This window comes from Aulonocara sp. 'chitande type north' Nkhata Bay, linkage group LG16 (assembly GCF_057382095.1).
Source record: "Aulonocara sp. 'chitande type north' Nkhata Bay isolate Kocher_YH1m ecotype deep benthic linkage group LG16, A_spYH_male_GT1.1, whole genome shotgun sequence".
NCBI classification, from domain to species: Eukaryota; Metazoa; Chordata; class Actinopteri; order Cichliformes; family Cichlidae; genus Aulonocara; species Aulonocara sp. 'chitande type north' Nkhata Bay.
The window spans coordinates 2,148,263-2,166,305 of NC_141359.1; the positions used below are offsets into that span (position 1 = coordinate 2,148,263).

The 18,043-nt window shown below is 47.2% G+C and overlaps 1 protein-coding gene and 1 pseudogene across 8 annotated transcripts in view; one reads left to right on the forward strand and one right to left on the reverse strand.

Annotated features, from left to right (window-relative positions):
* The window catches only part of LOC147310784 (uncharacterized), a 93,631-nt gene that overhangs the window by 20,481 nt on the left and 55,107 nt on the right, over window positions 1-18,043 (reverse strand). The window lies entirely within an intron of this gene.
* LOC147310786 (uncharacterized) lies at window positions 9,436-11,765 on the forward strand (annotated as a pseudogene).

Here is an 18,043-nt window from a genome sequence, read left to right on the forward strand (position 1 = left end):
GGTGTTGTCTTTATTAGCTTCATTCCTCACAGCTAAGTGAGGAGGGTAGGCCATGGCCATGAGCAACTAGTCCCCAGCTTTTACCCCTGTGTCAGGAGCATGCACAGCAGTCAGAGAGGCAGATCAGTGAGCACTCTATTTCTGTAGAAGACATAATCATCATTTTTCTTGCCATTGTTCTCATTTTTCCAGAAAAAGCAAAAAAGAAAATATAGGTGTTCTTGATTTGTTTGGGGTTTTTTTTTATACACACTTTATATGTGTAGTTGTTTTAGTGAGAACTTCATCAGAAATACTGTACTGACTCTAGAATCTGCCTCTTACTGTTGTGCAAGCTCTGTACATGAGGGAAACTGATTATTTAAGCAGAACTGATCGGTCTTGTTAGGGCCACAGTGCCAACTCCTTTTACTATGATTGCTGTGGCCCTCCTTTGTTCCTTTTTGTAATGTATATTTGGCTAGAATCTACACATTTATTTATTTATAAAAAAGAAAAGAAATTGCTCTTTGGATGTGGTCCTAAAGATCTGTGATCTTTAAGTGTTTGTCTGATGCCTTATTTGTGCATGCGCACTGTTATTTTAATTTGTTTCATTATGGCTTAAATTTGTTTGAATTTTGTGCATGCTCCTTTATCAGCTTTCCTGCATGGACAGCTTGTGTGGTTATTGGCCAGGACGGTTTGCAATTATCTCAAAACTTGAGATGTTTGTTGTTTTGATTATGACTACGGCTACTTATAAATTGCATAGTCACACTATTACATTAATATGTTATTAATATCTGTATATTGGTTTGATTTTGCTGTTGGACAGTGGAGTGAATAGTAGCAAGGGTTATGTGTGGTTTATTTCTTTCTTTATTTTTACAGACTTTGACATAAGAAGCAGTGTATATTTCAAAATTCATTTCTATTTAAAATTTGATGCATGCCAGAAATATACTAGTAGGAATCTTTTTTTGAGTTTCTAACAATTAGAATTGTTACTTTATAAAGTGATGTCAGGGTCTTTTATTGTAATACATCAGCTTTTAAGGCTGGTGTAAGCATCACAGCAGATAAGGATAAAACACAGCAAAAAAGGAGATTTTCCTGGAGTGGCTTTTTAAATCAGATAGCCTTAGAAATATTCTCCAGTTGAACAAAAACGGAAGAAAACCATGAATCAATATATGAACATTACCTGATGCTGCTGAAGTAAAGCAGAACAAAGTTACAGAGGTTTTTTTTAGAGGTTTTATTAGAGAAAAAGCTGAGGTTTTTTGCAATTTGGCATAATTTGGCACAAAAAACAACTGACAACAGCGCTAAGCACAACCGTACACTGATGTATAATAAGCAAGGGAATAATGTGGAAAACATATTTCAGATGGGGAAACTTTTCTTGAAGTACACTACAAGAGATCTGTGCAAGAAGTGTGATGTTTTTTTTTTGTTTGTTGATTTTTTTCAATCGTGGTGGAAACAAGACAGGAAGAGGGAATTAATGACAGTATTTATCAAATGTGAGGCGTAACTTGGATCTTCTTTTGCTGCTGGTTCAGTTAATTTTGAATTTTGATTGGAGAGTGATGAAACCTGGAGCTTCAGAATCTGTGAGCTGTCTTTCAGAAAGCAATGGAGCAATCTCAGAGGACAAGGAGCTCAGAGGAAAATAGCTCAGAAAGTTGTTGAACATTTTAGTCTCGTTTCACAGTAAAATGAGTCAGAGCATCATCAGGACTTAATATTGTACTCTGATTCTTTTGAGAATAAAACACTTCAGGAAGAGCACTATGATTGTGATGAACATGCTAAAGATTATGTTTTCATGAAATTTCTGTTGACTAAAGGACTGATGAAACTTTGTGCTATGGCCAGCAAAGAGCACCAGGTTGGGGTGTCACTTTGAACGAGCTGGGTGTGGGATATGGGGGTAATGTGCAAGCTTATTTATCTTTGGTTAAAAGGTCCCCGAAAATGCAGACAGTCTACGCAAATTCTAACTGATTTCAGCATTCATGGTTTCTGTCAGGCAATATTTGCCTTAAAGTTTTGCAAGGAAACCAAGGTCTCTCATTGAAATTAGCATGTGGAAAGCAACGGAATTGAGACAAGTTTTGCTTTGCACAAGCCCAGTTCTACTGAATAATATACCAAGCCAAATGTATAGATACTTTATACTGTTATCTGTATCTATAAGAATTCTTCTAAGTCCTGATTTGTGTATTGATAACTGACTGTAATTATGCAGAGGATGTTTTGAAGCAGTTTGTGAAAGATTTTTCCTTGATTTATGGTCCTGACTTTGTTGGTTATAATATACATTCTTTAATACACCTAGCTCAAGATGTACGGAAGTTTGGCCCTTTAGACAGCATTTCCTGCTTCCCATATAGAGCCAACAGGTCTGTAGACGACGCCATCAACATGGCCCTACACTTCATCCTGCAGCATCTGGACTCCCCAGGAACCTACGCCAGGATCCTGTTTGTGGACTTCAGCTCTGCCTTCAATACCATCCTTCCAGACCATCTCCAAGGCAAGCTTTCCCAGATGAATGTGCCTGATCCCATCTGCCGGTGGATCACTGACTTCCTGACGGACAGGAAGCAGCATGTGAGGCTGGGAAAGAATGTCTCGGACTCCCGGACCATCAGCACCGGCTCCCCTCAGGGCTGTGTTCTTTCTCCTCTGCTCTTCTCCCTGTACACCAACTGCTGCACCTCCACCCACCAGTCTGTCAAGCTAATCAAGTTTGCAGATGACACCACCGTTATTGGGCTCATCTCGGACGGGGATGAGTCTGCCTACAGGAGGGAGGTTGAACGTCTGGTGTCCTGGTGCAGCCACAACAACCTGGTGCTGAATGCCCAGAAGACAGTGGAGATTATTGTGGACTTCAGGAAGCACACAGCCCCCCCCCATCATCCTGACTGACACCCCCATCACCTCTGTGGACTCATTCCGCTTCCTGGGTACCACCATCACCCAGGACCTGAAGTGGGAGCCCACCATCACCTCCATCATCAAGAAAGCCCAGCAGAGGATGTACTTCCTGAGGCAGCTGAAGAAACTCAACCTGCCAACACGGACGATGATGCAATTCTACACTGCAATCATCGAGTCCATCCTCACCTCCTCCATCACCGTGTGGTACGCTGGAGCCACTATCAGGGACAAACAGAGACTGCAGCGTGTTGTGCGCTCTGCTGAGAAGGTGATTGGCTGCAGACTCCCATCTCTGCAGGACCTGTACACCTCCAGGACACTGCGGCGTGCAGCCCGGATCTCAGCTGACCCTTCTCACCCTGGACACAGTCTGTTTGACCTGCTCCCCTCAGGCAGGAGGCTCCGGTCCATTCGCACCAGAACCTCTCGCCATAAGAACAGTTTCTTCCCCTCTGCTGTTGGTCACATGAACAATAACCATATGACTGTCCCCGCCACTAACACATGACCCTACGCTGTGTCACTGCATCATTCCATGTTTGGCACTGATCACCACCTGCACTCATGTATATATCTTTCTACGTAGCACTCATAATTCTTATTCTCATGTATATATCTCATGTATATCCCATGCACATATCTTTCTACATAGCACTTTTAATTCTTATTCTTACTTTTTTTTTTTTTTTTTTCATGTCTATTTAAGTGCTATTTATGACACTATGTTTGCACTGAAGCACCGCAGCAATTTCCTAATGTTGTAAACCTCAACATCTGGCAATAAACCCCATTCTGATTCTGATTCTGATTCTGATTAGAAACCTTCCTTGGTGGAATTTATTTGGATTCTGGAAGCAGATTGGGAAAAGGAGGTAATTATGTTAAAAACACCTTGAAAGCAAAAATTTATTATTGAGATTATAAGAAAAAAACAAACAAACTGACAGTTTCTTTAGCAGACCCTTGCTGCTCATCAGGTTCAGATATGATTTCAAAAATAGCGCTTTATAACTTGTTGACTTTTAAAAATCTGTTTTAGACTTTTTTATTGATGCCATTGTATACATTAATGTTTGTAGTTTGTAGGACTAACCAGTACCCTAAATTATGTGTTTGGATTATTATTTATTTGTGTGAGGCTACAGTTCATCTCAGGATGGTTAAAACATACTGTCTTAGATGAGCCCTGGCTAGATGTAGAACAGGAATTATGCAATAATCTAGAGATTGAAGACCTACAATTTATCAGCTCAAACATCAAACGACATGAATGCTTTAAAAGCATCAACATCAGGTGTTCTCTGACAGCATGGTGGGAGTTTTAAAAAATGACTAATTCTTCATTTATCCCATGTGTCACGACTGTTGTTGCAATTTTAATATGTAAATCTGAGTGTGCAGGTGCTCCTCCATGATTGGTGCATCCAGAGTGGACAAATTGTACTGACTGGCTACTGACCGGGAGGCAGCGCATAAGAAGACACCGCCAGGGACTGCCAGGTCATTCATCCTCGGCGCAACCCAACCAGCAGACCATGTGTTCACTGTTTAACTATGTTGGTTTAATGTAGGAGCATGTAGGAGTGGACCGCCTTTTTGTTCGATTACAGTTTTCTCCTGTTTTTGTTAGGGTAGGTAGGTAAGTAATAATGGTTTAGTTCTTTTGAATAGGTAAGTTTGATTTACTCCTGAGATAGGCTCCCTTTTGTTTGTTGTTTTGGCCTTGGGTTCACCCCGAAGTTATAATTCGCTCCCTTCCTTTGTTTATAAATTCATCCATCCATCCATCCATCTTCATCCCCTTTATCCAAGGCCGGGTCGCGGGGGCAGCAGCCTAAGCAAAGAGGCCCAGACCACCCTCTCCCCAGCCACCTCCTCCAGCTTATCCGGGGGAATACCAAGGCGTTCCCAGGCCAGCCGAGAGATATAATCTCTCCAGCGTGTCCTGGGTCTGCCCCGGGGCCTCCTCCCGGTGGGACATGCCTGGAACACCTCACCCAGGAGGCGCCCAGGGGGCATCCTTGTCAGATGCCCGAACCACTTCAGCTGGCTCCTTTCGATGTGGAGCAGCAGCTGCTCTACTCTGAGCCCCTTCCGGATGGCCGAACTTCTCACCCTATCTCTAAGGGAGAGGCCAGCCACCCTTCGGAGGAAGCTCATTTCTGCCGCTTGTGTCCGCAATCTCGTTCTTTCGGTCACTACCCACAGCTCGTGGCCATAGGTGAGGGTAGGGACATAGATCGACCGGTAAATTGAAAGCTTCGCTTTTATACTCAGCTCCCTCTTCACCACGACGGACCGGTGCAGCGTCCGCATTACTGCAGCTGCAGCCCCAATCCATCTGTCGATCTCCGGCTCCCTTCTCCCATCACTCGTGAACAAGACCCCGAGATACTTGAACTCCTCCACTTGGGGCAGGAACTCATCCCCGACCCGGAGTGGGCACTCCACCCTTTTCCGGCTGACCCCCACCGTGCCGGACCAGGCCGTAACTCCGTCGGATTCATTCTTTGTGCTCCGTGCGGACAGAACGGCAGAGTCGAACAAAACCAAAGGTGGAGAAGTGTGTTTCATGGTAAACAGAAAGTGGTGTGATGCCAGGAGCATTTCTACTCTCTCCAGCGGCTGCTCGCCACATCTGGAGTTCCTGAGCATTAAGTGCCGCCCTTTCTATCTGCCCCGTGAGTTCACCTCAGTCATCACCACGGTGGTCTACATCCCACCCCAAGCGGACACAGGTATGGCTTTGTCCGAATTGCATGATGTGCTGAGCTCGCTTCAAAACAAGGACCCAGGCGCAGCCCTCATTGTAGCAGGAGACTTTAACAAAGCAAACCTCAGACAAGTCATGCCAAACTTTTACCAGCATGTCTCGTGTCCAACGAGAGGGGATCGGATTTTGGATCACTGTGTGGACAAGAGATATTTTATTTTGTATTTTTATGATGACATTTTATAATCAGAACTATCATTGATTAATCATTTATCATTGTTGAATCTGATGACAGCATAATCTCTGAATTATATCTATGGTAATCTGAGTAAAGATTAATGTATGCATATTATCATCAGTTTAATCAGTCTCAAATGGTATTCACAGCATTGTATTCACCGCTTGAGCTGGAGGGTCCAGCAGGACCTTCTTCTGATCCACTTGCAGGCCTCACATAGAGAGTTATGTAAAACACGCAAATACACGCACGTTCACACACACACTTATTAACAAAGGGAGGTCGTCTCAGGACTCTTTGAGTTGGACTCACAGTTTCACAAAATACACACCAATAACACACTTTGTTTTTCTAAAGTATCATCTGATGTCTATATAAGGAGAACTTTTGGAGTGTGGAGAACTTATCATTTCCAGTAAGGTCTAACTGTGTGACGTCATCATGGGTAATATAAGGATGGAGAGCCTCCGCCCGGCGGAGAATCTGTTGCAAGTTTTCTTCCCACACTTCTGCGCAAAGTGTGTAAAATAAAGATCACTATTTTGACACCTTGCCTCGACTCAGCCTGCTTTCTTCTCTTACCCAAAACGAACGAATCTTAACAATTCTTGGTGCCGAAACTCCGGTGGGGAGGAGAGGAGCTTGCGGCTGCTCTGTGGAAGGTGCCAAAACGACGGAGGTCAGCAGCATATCTGAGTGATAAGCCAGGCGACATAAAGGTGAGTGCCACCTGTTGATTTTTATTCAAAGGCACTAAAATTGGAAGTTAAAACTAAATTTAATAAATTAATATTCACTCAGTATAGGCTTCTGATGTCTGTCAATAGTGATTGGTGGGGTAATTAGTGTTAAAGCTGTGGGGAATATTGGACTGATGAAATATATTGCTGTTTAATGGATGTATTGAGTTAAGAGGTTATGTTTTAAGTCAATAAGTGTGTTTATTTTGATGTGGGTTGAGGACAAATAGTAGTCTAGGGTAATTTGGTTTGATTGATCAGCAGAAACGCGGTTTCGGGCGTCAGGTAATTAATAGTTGAGGGTGGAGACCTCACTTTGATGCTTATAATATCTTTTTTTTTTTTAAATGACATCAGAAACAGCAGTATGCGACATTACGTGATGGCAGAGCTTCAGTTCATCCTTTGTCATTTTTTTTTTTTTTTTTTTAAATAAATAGGACAGGGGGAATGAATGAGAGAAAGAGGGGGAGAGAAAGAAAGAAAACCAAAGGGGAGAAGAGACGGTGAGAAGGGGGGGGAAAGAGAGAGAAAAAAAAAAAGAACTCCTGGGTCACCTGTATGGAGAAAAAAAAAACAAAAAACAAAAAAACAAACAGAGGAGACAGCAAACAACAAAGAGCAACATAATAATAGAGAAAACAAAGCACCATCACAATAAACTAGCTAGTCATAGATATCAATATTTACTAAATAATAAACGATATTGTGCAGCACGCAAGATAGACAGCGCACAGTGTGCTTTGAGGTAGCAGCCAAGAAAGCTTTAGTCCGCGTCTGTGAATACCCATGTGTGCATACCTGTGTGGATCAGCATGCTTGCATTCCAAAGGTTTCTCCATGTAATGATTTGCTAGGGAGTGTGGGGGGGCCACAGCCCCGTCCTCCAGGGTGTGAAGCGGGTATGGAGGAGATCAAAACTCCAGACATCCAGAGGCCCCCAGAACACAAGAGACCATGGAAGACCAACAGAGGGGCAGCCGCGCCACTGTTCCAGTAAGAGCTGAGGAGAGTCCCAGATGAGGGCTCGCCCAGCAGCCGCGGAGCAGAAGTCAGGGGGAGTTGCAGTGACGCGCCCGTGAGCTCCGCCGGCCCCCAGCTGCGCCTGAGTGACCGAGCCCCAGGCCGAGAGGCCGGGGGCACCCCACCTCCAAAGGGGCCCGAGCGAGCCCCAGGCCCCAGGCCCCGACAAGCGGCCGCCAAGGAGTGAGCCGGTGTGTACCCGGACGCCCACCCCCAGACACAAAGAACCACCAACACACCGACACCTGAGGGAGTCCGCCACCGGCAGGGGAAGTGGTGGTGGGTGGAGATAGGCCTCCAAACCTTGGAGGGCCTGAGGTGTCCCCAGAGAGGTGGCGTCTGATACCCAACCTGACATATAGACACAGACATACAGGCACACACAGACACAAACATCCATTCCCACCCTCATGCTCTCATATGCACTCACTCCACACTCAACCAACGTGGAGACAGACATAAAGAGACGCTGTACACACAATCACACTCCCCAAGCGTACTCTACAAACCGGGTCTAGGTACCCTTGTCCCTGGAGGGGGGAATTGCACCCAGACCCAGGTGGTGTTACCCTTTTCCCTGTGGTGGGGAGAGGCAGACCACCCCGACTCCGCAGCAGCAGGGAGGCCCCACACCCCAGACCGCAGTCGGACGGCCAACTCCTCCTACTAGCCCTCCCGCTCCAGCAGGCCGCAGAGAATGGGGGTGGGAGAAGACTCCAAACCTCCCTCCACCCGCTCATTGTAGTGTTGATGCATATGTGTTCTAAGGTGCAATTAAAACCCAGGAGGGCATGCTTATAATATCTTGAGTAAATTTAATTAGGACGGGGGCGTGGCCCCTAGGAATGCAGTTGTGTTCAGCGTTTTGGCAAACGCCACATACCTACGGACGCGTGGTTATGTTTAAGCCCGGAGTTGGTCTTCCGTGGGGACCTGGGACCCCCTAAACAGGCTAGGCAATCTATGAGGGACGGCCTTATACTGCATTGTTTGATTGACAGAGTCGGACTCGGCTGTGACCATTTAACGCTGGGGACTTGTGAACTTTAAGTAAAGCCAAAAGCGTGAACTGGGATACGCGGCTGGTGGAGGTCCTGGTTTTTCCTGGCGGGGAGCAGTTATAAATTAATTAGGGCTTAGGAATTTGAACGCTTTTCGGGAGGGCGTTCCCGAAGCGAATATTGATCAGGAAGGGCGCGGCCCTGGGCTGAAAGATGCTTTTAAATTAGTCAAAAAGTTTAGGAACACCAGCAGAGAAATAGAGAAGATAAGTTGTTCTGGCATATGGTGTTTTCTTATGTCTATGCGTTTATGTAAATAGAATGTAAATTACTTGTGTGCGTCTATGTAAATAAAGTGTAAATTAGTTGTATAAACTGTCTGTTGAATTTCTCCTGTGTGGGTGCAAAGTGGAAAAAAAAAGGAAAACTCTTTTCTTTTCTCTCTCTGAAGAGGAGGAGAAGGGACTCTGTGTGTGTATGTGTGCAACATACAGAGGCCTCTTCTTAGGAGAAGGAGGGGCAGCGTGCCTGTGCCGAGCGGTATGTGTGTCTGTGAGAGAAAGAGAAGGTGGGGGCCGAGTGCTGTGTGTGTGTAGCTGCTGGCTTTGTTTTATCTCCCTATTTCTCCATTTCTATGCTCCTTATTTTTTTATTTTTTTTTGGTTAGGTGAAGGTGTGTTTCAGAAGTGTGGTTAAAAGATATCAGTATATTAAATAAACAAAACCTTGTAGTCTTGTGTTTGTGTTTTCCTAATGTGAGTATGGTTTAATGGGATCTAATGTGTAATGATCTCTCGTGTAAGACACCCGTAAAATAGGAGTGTGTTGCTAAATATATTGGTGAAAATTGAGAACTTTGTGTGATTGCTGGGAGATTTTTCTGGTTGGGTCATATTTCCTCCTTGACCTGGAAAAAGGTAGAGAGGACGTTTTCAGGGGAGAAAATTAAAGGCCGAAAAGAAGCTCATGATTGAAAAACAAAGTAAGTATTGCAAGCTTATGATTGTCTCCCAAGGCGTTTCTCACTGGATGCAAGAGGAAGTGAAGGACACCAAACCAGTCTTAACAAAGGAAGCCGAGGCTAAGGCAACATTATATCCTAGCCTGAAGGAATTCCTGAGTGCCCCACCCCCTCCTTATGTCTGTCCAGTGGTAACTTTGGAGGGTGGCACCCTCTGGGGTCCGGAGGAAGAACAGGGACCGTTAAAGGAGGGATTGTGAATGTACAGGAAAATCTTATACCATCGACATCTGCTCGGAGTGCAGAGGAGGCAGACACAAGAGTGGGGCAGCCTCAATCATCGGCAGCTGCATCACAGGTGAGTCAGTCCCACCCAGCTGCTGGGACATCACAAGGAAGCACTACACGGGGGGTGATCTTGATCCCTCCCTCTATTTTCAGCCCAGATGGAGCTACAGAAGAAGCTCAACCTGTGGCTTCCACGAGTACAGGTCAGGTGACACCGCAACAGCCCAATCAGGGAAATCAATCCCAGGAGTTCTGGACTTCTGAGGAAGATTCACCTTCACAGCAGTATCAGAGGGCGCCATCAAAGGCGAGCCAAAAAACCAGCCAGAGGTCGACGGTTGACAACCTGGAGAAAGAACAGTGGCAAGGCCACGTTGTTGGGAAAGTATCTGACAACCGAGAGGCTGTGATAAAGCTGGAACGGATGTTGAAAAGACTGGAGGAAAAAGGCATAGCATCACCACGAACCGTAGCATAAACGCTTGAGGCATTGGAAAAGGACTTGGCGGCCTCTGTAAACAAAACACGAAAATCTAGAGAGGTGTCGAACCTGGAAAAGGGAGGATTCGCCCCAAAGTTTCAGGGTCCCCCAGGAAGGACAACGCTTCGTTCTGGGAGGGTTCTGGATGAAGGAAGAGATAAAAGACCGTCGATTTTTGAAAAGAATCGGAAACAGAATGTTGCATTGCAAACCGGAGAAGGGCAGTGTGACGCAGAGGAGGAATTGTCCCTCACAATGCCTTTACTGACGGGTTCACAGTGCGAACCAGTCTACCACCCCTATAATATCAGGGATCTTGAGGCTCTGGTGAAGCAGCTGCCCCCGATCACAGAGGGAGGAGCGGCTTGGTTGAGAAGACTAGCAAGTCTTACAGAAGGAGAGGAACTTGCCCTGGGAGATTTTAGGGCTATCGGTGGGAGGACCTTTAGAGTTGGAGGCCTCGCAGATGTGGAGGAGATAGCAAGAACAGTATGCCAACCAAATGATGTCCCCTATGCAAGGGTGCGAAATGCTCTCTCTGACGCAGTGCGTGAGAAGTATCCGACCCATAATATTGGCACTATCCCTAGGATTGTGTGGAGCCCAGAACATTCCCCTAGAGAATTTATAGAGCATGCAAAAGAACAGTGGATTCTCCAAACTGGAGAACATCCTGGGCAGGATGGGGAACCGCGGGCGTGGTTCCGATGCGCAGTTTTAGCAGGTCTGCCAGAACGAGTGAGAGCAGATCTACAGAAGAATCCAGACTTTGCGGTGGCGGATTCAGCAAAATGGGAGAGGCATATCATACATCGACTTGAGCTGGAAAAAGACGAGGTGAACAAGAAAAAACAGGAGCTGGAGGAGGCGCAAGGGCAGTTAGTAAAATTGAAATTGGCTGAGGCGAGAGAAAAACTAAACGAAAAGAAAAAGCAAACCAAAAATGGAGCTAAGAAGATGCTGGTGGCACAGCCGCAGGGCGATCCGGGGCCTGGTTGGCCAGATTTGGATCCGGTTCTGTACCCTGATGACCGATGGCCCGCCAATGGAGCAAGGCAAGGAAGACCCGCAGGGAATTGGGGGGCTACTAGGTCGTTGAGGGGGCGTGGTGGATCTCAAAGGGGAGGCGGACCAAGGGGTCGTGGTCTGGGGGGACCTATGCTGGACCCTGATCTGTGTAGAAGGTGTGGAGGACAAGGACACTGGGCTCGTAACTGTCCTACGCCATGGCTACCAGAAACAAGTTATCAACCACCACCCCAGGCACAGAGAGTGCCGCGAGGCAGGACATTCCAGACAAGGGGACTTCAAGCTCCAAACCCAGGTATGGCGCCGGTGGCTCAGTATCCCCTGGCCTACTGGGGCGGAGAGGAGGAGCTGTACTGACGGGACCCACAGAGACTCGGCAGCAGGGGAATGGCAGACCCTCTGTTGCCGATGACCGTGGAAGGAACTGAAATGACCTTCCTTGTGGACACTGGAGCGACTTATTCAACGCTGAGACAAAAACCAAGCAGTGCCACGCTTTCCAATCACGTGGTCAGTGTTGTGGGGTTCTCTGGGGTCCCGATGACTCTGCCGACAACCAATCCAGCCCTGACGGTGCTGGGAAAACAGACATTGAAGCACAGCTATGTGGTATCTCCCCATGTGCCTGTGAACTTGATGGGCAGGGATCTGCTCATTAAACTGGGGGCCACTATCATGTGTTCAGCTGATGGACTAACAGTGACACTTCCAGGAGGAAAATAATTCCTTTGCCTGGGGACTTTTTCAAAGAACCAGTACTTGCTGAAAGACTGTGAACAAACGACGGCTGACATTTACTGGGGTCGGTTGGTGGAAGAAGGCATTCTGAGACAGTATCAGTTGTGGAAACCTTGGATTATGGCCTTGGCGGTCTATTCTCCCCCCCGAGATCCATTCCATGTGACCCTCTTCTATGATAGGAACGATGATGAAATTTATAGGGACCTGTTCCAGTCTGACCTTGAAGGTCAGACCTGGAATGTGTGTTCTCAGAACATCTATATCGGTCCTGAAGGCGTCGCTGCAGCAGTAAATTTAACCGAAGAACAACGGCCTTGGTTCAAAATGGGACCTGATTCAGTGCCCCACATTACATTGGCGGTCCATGAGGGTCATCGGGCGAAGGAGCTGGGAACAATGGTCAAGAAAGCCCTCGACGAACCTGACTGGCAAGCTACTCAGATTCCAGACGTTTGGTACTCGCCAAAATGCAAAATTTACCGTATCACTTGTCAATCAGAGGACACAGTGATTTTGGAGCATGAACAAATCTCAAGAATCCATGGGAGAGAAAGAATAGACCATGCGGATGCAGTTGCCGCACTTGCGACTCTTCCTGACACCTTATAGTCATCAGGGTCTACAGATGTGGGCCTGGCAATTTGGTCGCCTGTTTTGTTCCAGCTGAAGTCGCAAACGCCAATTTGGAAACCACAGTATAGGCAAAAGAGAGAAGCTGAGGAGGGAATTGCAGAAACCATTGAAGGGCTATTGAAAGTAGGGGTGCTTGAGCCCTCTCAATCCTACTGGAACACTCCTATTTTGCCAGTAGAGAAGCACGGGACAGGAAAGTACAGAATGGCACATGACTTAAGAGCCATTAATGCCATTTTACGTACTGACACGGTACCTGTCCCAAATCCATACACAGCATTGACGGCATTAACACCAGAACAGAAGTGGTTTACATGTATTGATCTAGCGAATGCATTTTTCTGTCTCCCGTTACATGAGTCTCTGAGGGACATTTTTTCATTCACATATAGGGGGCAACAGTACAGATACACACGGTTGCCACAAGGGTTTGCACTCTCCCCTGGCATTTTCAACCAAGTGTTGAAAGAGGCTCTATCGCCATGCCACCTACCAGAGGGGTGTTCACTGGTGCAAAATGTTGATGATTTGCTCATTGCGGCTCCGTCTGCTTCGGCATGTACGGCAGCTTCACTTACCATACTGAAGAGACTCGCTGATTGCGGATTCAAAGTCAGTAAAGAAAAGTTGCAGTTGGTCCGACCAGAAGTAACATTACTGGGCAGAGTTTGACACTGGTGAGTTTGACACCTTGCCTGGACTCAGCCTGCTTTCTTCTCTTACCCAAAACGAACGAATCTTAACAACTGCTACACGCCATACAAGCAGGGCTACAAAGCTGTCTCACACCCGGCTTTTGGGAAGTCTGACCACAACGCCATCTTCCTCATTCCCCAGTATAAACAAAGCATACGGAGGGAAGACGTGACCACGAGGGAGGTAAAACGGTGGACTGCCCAATCAGAAGCTACGCTACAGGACGCACTCAACGACGTCGACTGGGACATGTTCAGAGCATGCGCAGTCGACATCAACGAGTTTACGGAAGTAGCAGTATGCTTCGTCAATATGCTATCCCCACTGCGAGAGTCACCACATTCCCAAACCAGAAACCGTGGATGGACAGATCGATCCGCACTGCAGAAAACGCCAGGACCGCCTCCTACAACGCGGGTCTCGCCACTGGCGATATGAGCGCCTACAAAGCGGCCTCATACGGCGTGCGGCGCGCGGTGAGAGATGCCAAACGCCGGTACCGGGAACGTGTGGAGTCCCGCTTCCACCAGGGCGACACACGGAGTATGTGGCACAGACTACGCACCATTACGGACTACAAAGCCAGGGACACTGCGCCGATCAACGCCGACTCTGCATTCACAAACGAGCTGAATCGGTTCTACGCCCGTTTCGAGGTTAGCCAGGCGGCTCATGCTATCTACCGCCTGACTACCGAGGACAGTGACGTCATCAGCGAGAGACCGGTGACCAGCATCGCGGAGCATGACGTCCGAGCGGCACTGAGGAGAGTGAACACAAGGAAAGCGGCGGGGCCAGACGGCATCACCGGCCGTCTGCTGCGCTGCTGTGCTGACCAGCTAGCAGGTGTGTTCACTTACATCTTCAACGAGTCCCTGGCAAAGTCTGTGGTCCCCACATGCTTCAAAAGATCCACCATCATCCCTGTGCCAAAGAACAGCAAACCCTCATCCCTGAACGATTACCGGCCAGTTGCACTGACCTCGGTAGTAATGAAGGTGTTTGAGAGGCTGCTGAAGAACATCATCTCCTCCTCCATCCCAGACACCACAGATCCGCTGCAGTTCGCCTACAGATCCAATAGATCCACAGAGGATGCCATCGCCCACGTCCTACACACCACTCTCAGCCATGTGGACAAGAAACAGGGTAACTATGTGCGAATGCTGTTTGTTGATTACAGTTCAGCGTTTAACACAATAGTGCCCTGCAGACTGTTCACAAAGCTCAGGGATCTGGGACTTAACAGCCGTCTGTGTGCATGGGTGTTGGACAGCATAGGTCCCCCTCACTGGCAGACCTCAGGTGGTGAGGGTGGGCAGGTGCTTCTCCAACAGCATCACCATCAACACAGGAGCACCTCAGGGATGTGTCCTCTCGCCACTGCTCTACTCCCTCTACACTTCAGACTGTGTGGCCACCCATGGCTCCAACACCATTGTGAAGTTTGCTTACGACACAGTGGTGTTGGGTGCCATCTCCAACAACGATGAGGCGGCCTACATGGATGAAGTGAAGAATCTGGCATCATGGTGCCAGGACAACCACCTCCAGCTGAACGTCTGCAAGACCAAGGAGCTGGTGGTGGACTTCAGAAGGAGTCAGCACAGAGACTACAAGCCCATTATCATCAATGGAGCTCCAGTGGAGAGGGTGCAGTCCTTCAAGTATCTTGGTGTCCACATCTCCTCAGACCTGACATGGGCTGCCCTCATTCAGGTCCAGACCAAAAAGACTAGGCAGCGCCTGTATCACCTACGACAACTGAGGAAGTTCGGGGTCTCTCCAAAGATCCTCAGGATTTTCGATACAGGCGCTGTGGAGAGCATCCTCACACAGAACATGACATCGTGGTTCGGGAACAGCTGTGTGAAGGACCAAAAAGCTCTCCAGAGAGTGATCCGTACAGCAGAACGCTGCTGCAGAATTGCTCTCCCCCCGCTTCAGGACACCTACACCAGGAGATGCCGGACTAGAGCAGCGCAGATACTGAAGGACCCGTCCCATCCTGGCAACAAACTGTTCCAACTTCTGCAATCTGGTAGAAGGTTCCGCATCATCCGGGCAAGGACAGAGAGACTCAAGAGGAGCTTCTATCCCCAAGCCATCCGTGCCCTAAACACACACACCCGCCCTCTCACATCATCTATAATTGACTGAGACAGGACTCTCTTCCAGACACTCTAAACTCAGGCACAATGTACATTCCAAATTCCTTTCATTTTAAATATGTTTATATTGTCTATCCTGTAAAATAGTCAGATGTCTATTCATATTAATGTACAGAATTCACCTGCTTGCTGCTACTACTGCACATTCACCCAGTGTATATACTATATATATATATATAATGTTCTTCCTCTACACCCCCCCCCCCAATTTTTGCACATGTCGAGGAGCGTGTCAGGCTACATTTCACTGTGTGTTATACTTGTATAACTATGCATGTGACAAATAAAGAACCTGGAACCTTGAACCTTGAACCTTGATAATCTGTGCTGCTACGTATTTTCTAGAGGCTGTCCCTCTCAGGAGGTTCTCTGCACCGCTCATTACTAAGGCCTTAAAGTTTTTCACTACCTTTAGACTCCCCAGAGTAGTCCAGACAGACGAATATACTAATTTTACATCCAAACTTTTCAAGCTGGTTATGAAGTCTTTAGGAATCGAGCAATTTAGTTTCTTAGTTTTAATTTTATTTATATAGCACCAAATCACAACAGCTGCCTCAAAGTACTTTATTTTGTAAACAAGATGAAAACACCATCAGAATCAGGCTCAGGAAGGGCCGGCCATCTGCCACGACCAGCTGCAACCAGGTGAGGGGAGAAAGACCGTCATGGCCCATGTAAGCAGCTGGGAGAATTCCCGTGTGGGTCCTTGCCTCTGGTGCCTGCTTCTGGGCAAGTCTGCCATCTTCTAATATGGGCAGCTCACCCGGAGTTAATCTTTGACAGTCAATGGAGGGTATTTATGACCAGCTTCTCCGTTGTCTCACCACCAGTTCATCAGCTCACCTATGTTGGTAACAGGCTCACACTTCTAGCTGAAGATCCAAGTCTGCTTATTTGGCCTTTTATCTCCTCCAGCTTCGTTGGCTCACCACTAAACCACACCGCAGCATAGCTCACCTCTTTAATACTGGTCACAACCTCACTGGATTTCGGCCCACTCTAGGGAGAAAACACCTGCCACACTTACCTGCCTGCCCTTCTGTCATCTTAGCTCATGAGGATTCTGGAAAATTCAAGTCAGCCCATCTTAGCTGCTCTCAGCCTACCACTCGGACCTCTGCCACACCCTCCAAGCCCAACTGGAGCTCCAAGCTCCACCTGCCAAAGTAAGCCACACTAACTCAGATTCCGCTATCATCTCTGGATCTACACATGCATGCACTAACTCAGTTTCTCTGTTTCCTCAGTGTGACCCTGCAACCATGATGACACCAGTCTCCCGTTGTGTAACATACCCCAGGCCACCACGTTTGAATTCCATGCCAAGTATTATATTGTGTGTTAAACCACGCCACTGCTTAACACCGAGAAGAGAAGGAGCTCATCGTGGACTACAGGAGGAATGCTGACCCACATCCACCCATCCACATTAAGGGTCGGCTGCGTGTGAGCAGCTTCAAGTTCCTGGGAGTCCGCATCTCCGAGGATCTCACCTGGACGACCAACTGCTATAAGCTGGTCAAGAAGGCTCACCAGCGCCTCTTCTTCTTGAGGACTCTGAGGAAGAACCACCTGTCCTCAGACATCCTGGTGAACTTCTATCGTTGCACCATCGAGAGCATCCTGACCAACTGTATAACAGTCTGGTACGGGAACTGCTCTGCCTCGGACCGGAAGGCGTTGCAGAGGGTCTTAAAACTACCCAGCGCATCGCCGGAGCACCATTTCCTGCCATAAAGGACATCTACAGGAAGCGGTGTCTGTAAAGGGCTGGGAAAATCATCAAAGACCCCAGTCACCCATCACATGGACTCTTCACCCTCCTGCCCTCTGGGAGGCGCTACAGGAGCCTCCGGACTAAGACCACCAGGTACCGGAACAGCTTCTTCCCCACAGCTGTCAGACTCCTGAACTCTGCCTCCTGACATCTGACCCACGTTAAACTCATGGACTGAACATACACACCCCCACAATGGACAACTGTACCCTCAAACACACAATAACATGGACTGAACCACCACTCACAACCACTAGCACTTTATATAGCCTCTGTAGGAATTATATCTCACTTATCTTAACTGCACTACTGTATAGCTCTGTGTAAATAATCATTCTGTACATACGATAATCTTTAACCCTACAACTGTTTACAACTTGCATAGTTTCCATTTCTGTATAGCTGTATATCTCAGATTTCTGTAAAGTTATTTATTTCATATTCTGTATAGTTTTTCATATTTATATCCTGTTCATAGCCTGTACATAGCTTGTACTCACTACAGCCTGTACGTACTTATAGTTATAGAATATTCACAACATACTTCATACCATGTACATTATAACATACCATAATAGACCCATTTCTGTAATATACTCACATATCTATATTAT